Raw genomic sequence first — 3,595 nt, forward strand, 5'->3', positions numbered from 1 at the left:
CCCGGTCCTCGGGAGCCCCCCAGCCCTCCCCGAGCGCCACGCTGATGTGCCCGCTTGGCAGCTCCATCCAGATGAGTGAGGAACAGCATCCGTGTCAGTTTCCCGGGGCTGCAGCAACCCACTGTCATGAACGTGGGGCTTAAAACAACGCAAATTTATGCCCTCACAGTTCTGGAGGCCAGAAGTCTGAAAGCCAGCTGTTGGAGAATCTGCTCCATGCCTCTCTCCTAGCTTCCGGTAGGGACTGCTGGCACCCTTGTTGATCTCTGGCGTGTCGCTGCAGCATGGCGGCCTCTGCCTGTCGTCTCTTGGCCGCCTTCCCTGTGTGTCTCTTCACTTGGCCTTCTTATGAAGACAACAGTTGTTTAGAGTCCACCCTGATCCAGTATGGCCTCCCCTTAACTGGTCACATGTGCAGAAACCATGTTCTGAACAAGGGTGCATTCTGAGGTCCTGGACATGAGGCTTGGGGGCCACTGTTCCACCCAGTGCAGCGTCCCAAATGTCATGTTCAAACCAGGAATCTCCATTTCTCGCCCTCAATTTCCTGTCACCCCCTCACTGCTCCCATCTCAGGGATCGGCCCCACAGTCCACACAGCTGGCTGCTCAGGCCACCCAACTGGACTCCATCTTGAATCTTGCCTCAACCTTTCCTCAGAAATCCTCTTGGCCTTGCTAGCAAAGTGACCCCCAGCCCCCAGCCCCATCCGGGCATGGATGGCCGTCGTCTTCCTCTTCTGTTCTCCCAGTGTCCCTTCTCCATGCTGACGCCAGAAGAGCCATTTTTAAAATATCCTTTTCGTTTTTTAAGTGTTGGAAATGTTGAAACCTATACAGAAATAGAGAAGACAGCGTAACGAACTCCATTTACCTGTCGCCCAGCTTTGGCGACTGTCGGCTCGTGGCCAGTCTCGTTTTGGCTGTATCCCGACTCACAGCTCCCCTCACGTCCCAGATGTCACATGACCCAATCTGAAAATGTGGATCGCATCCTGCCGCTGTCCCACATGTCTAACCCCTGACACTGGTGGATGTCCAGGCTCTGTGGAGCGGCCGAGTGAAGACCCTCAGCGCCCACCCCTCATCCTCGTCCAGCCCTATCTCTCACCCCGCCCCTTGTTGGTCACACGGCAGCTCACTGGGCCCCTCCCCGTGTCTGGAACATCCCGAGCTGTGCCCTGTCCTGAGCTTCTGCACCTGCTGGCTCCCCTGCCTGAGACACCTGCCCCGACCCCCACCCTCGGCTGTGCACAGAGGGTTCCTTCTCATCCTTCAGGTCTCGCTGTAAATGATCTCTGCTCTCTATGACCTCCGTCCCAGCCGCTCTGCCCAAGTGCTCTGTTCACAGCTCTCATCACAGTCTGGAATCCTCATTCTTCTTAGGCGTTTGCATCCCTCCCCAGAATATAAGCCCCTCGAGTTGGAGACCCTGTCTGTCTTGTTCCCCTCTACACCCCTAGGGCCAGCATAGGGCAGGAACACGGCCAAACGTGTTTCCAGGAGTGGGCCTCCAGGTCACAGGCCGGGAACGTGCTCTGCTTCTCCCCTGGCTGTTGCCATTTGGATCATGAAAACGGCCATCCACTCCCGGGCCATCCACTCCCTGCCCACCCCTGGCTGGAGACACCTGTGGCTGTCTTAGGCCTGCCAGGGTTGGAGTTTTGTTGTTGAGTCATCCGGGGTTTTGTGTTCTTTTGTTAACTGAATAGTGTCCTTTTTCATTTGCATAGGAATACCCCTTTTAACAGAAAGAACCGGTTTGATGAACCCAGAGTTCACCATTTGTTGAGAGGGCAGGGTGCCAGTTCTGAATGTGGAAGTCTGAGTTCCAGGCCTCACTCTGCCCCAAGTTGCTGAGTGGTGCTTGCTGTCTCTGGAGTGGCCCCCGTCTCCTGCATGTGGGGAGACACCTCTTCTGTGGGGGTTGCATTCTAGAGTTAGTGGGAGACATAAGTGCCATCCTCCCTTACCCCGCCCCCTAGCGCCTTGTCCGTGGTCTTGTGACTGTCAACTCCACGGGACCCAGAGTGACAGAAGCAGGAGTGGATCGGTCCCCTTGTCCACCCCACCTAAACTCTAGTCTCCAGAGGCTGTTTCCTTCCTAAGCTCCTGTGGTTGAATTCATAGAAATGAATGCCCCCACAGAGACCCCAGCCCACAGCCCAGGAGGCTAGAACCTCAAAGTGATGGGGAGGGTCCCAAACGAAGCTACCCTTGAAGATGTGAAGCTGGCGGTCGTTTCTTTGCCATGGCGATGCAAGTTCAGTATTTAGGATCGTGTTCCATCTATGAGGGTCCTGGGCACGGCTGCTGGGCCCACCATCAGGGGCGAGCAGGGGGCGGGCGGGAATTGGCTTCCGTGAGGCTGGGGTGGCACCACCATCAGCAGCCTTTGATTTTCTGGAAGAAACTGAGCCCGACTCCTTGTTGGCACTGGACCATGCTGCCAGGGGGAGAGAGAGAAAAAGAGGAGAGAGACAGAAGGGGATCTTTTCTGTTGTTCCCTTAGGAAAACTCAAGAAGCAAAACAGGCCAAAAAACATCATCATCTCTAACGCTGTGACTTGCAGGGGTGTTTCTAGGCAGGTGGTGTCAGTTCAGCTCAGCACCAGCAGATAAGCTTCTGGGATCCTCTCACTGTGTTTACACATATATGCTGTTTGACTAAGCCCTGCCCCTTCAGAACTGCTACCCAGATTGGCTTAACCCTGTCTCTTTGGGCATGAGGAGGGCTCTCCCGCTTCCCCCCTAGAAGAGCTGGGTCTCCACCCTGCCCCGGGTGCCCTGGAGCGAGTGCTCTCACCCTCCCGGCTTGCCTCCAAAGATCCGTGATGAGAAATCCAAATGCCAGCCTTGACACCCCGAGAATGCTGGGCTTTGTCGGCGTATGAAGTGGGTATTGTGCCCCTGGGACAAAAGTGCCCTTGTGATTTCTGGAGACCAAGCGTCCTCCGCGGGGCCCAGGGGGTGGGCACCGGCAGGGCCAGGCTCGGGGCTGGGCAGTGGGAGGCACAGCCTAGCCTCCACCAGAGGAGGCCAGTCCAGGCCGAGAGCACCGTGATGGCATGGGCCTGTTTTTGGAAACCTTTCATTCATTGGTTCCCCCGCCTTCACCACAGGCCCAGGGTGGGGGCCAGAAATCCTGGGGTCATTCATTCATTCCTGATCCTGGGGCCCCCAGCCCACGGGGTCCCATGCCTACAATAAGGTACAGCCCACAGGCTCTCCCGGGGGAGTGGGAATAGGCCTGGGACCCTCCCCAGGGGCAGGCAGCAGAGGCGGCCAGGGGTGACCAGGGAAGCCGGGTGTCTATTGCCGCCCCAGCAGGGGCCGGCGAGGGAGGGTGGCTGCAGCCTCTCCTCCACCCCGCACAGACCCAGCCAGGATGCAGCGAGGGGTGGACCTCAGGCCCCACCTGTCCACTCCCCAGACTCCCGCTCTCTTTCCCTGAGCGATTCTGGCTCGCCGTCGACCTGCTCTGCCCGCCTTGTTCACAGAAGATGACGCCTCCTCTTTCTCTCTCTCTCTCTCTCTCTCTCTCTCTCTCTCTCTCTCTCTCTCTCTCTCTCTTTCTCTCTCTCTCTCTCTGGCAT

The 3,595-nt window shown here is 57.4% G+C and overlaps 1 protein-coding gene across 1 annotated transcript in view; it reads left to right on the forward strand.

Annotated features, from left to right (window-relative positions):
- The window catches only part of CLIP2 (CAP-Gly domain containing linker protein 2), a gene marked incomplete at both ends in the record, with an annotated part of 26,739 nt that overhangs the window by 7,093 nt on the left and 16,051 nt on the right, over positions 1–3,595 (forward strand).

This window comes from Carlito syrichta, unplaced genomic scaffold (genome assembly GCF_000164805.1).
Source record: "Carlito syrichta isolate Samal-C Ts95f unplaced genomic scaffold, Tarsius_syrichta-2.0.1 Scaffold113493, whole genome shotgun sequence".
Lineage (NCBI taxonomy): Eukaryota > Metazoa > Chordata > Mammalia > Primates > Tarsiidae > Carlito > Carlito syrichta.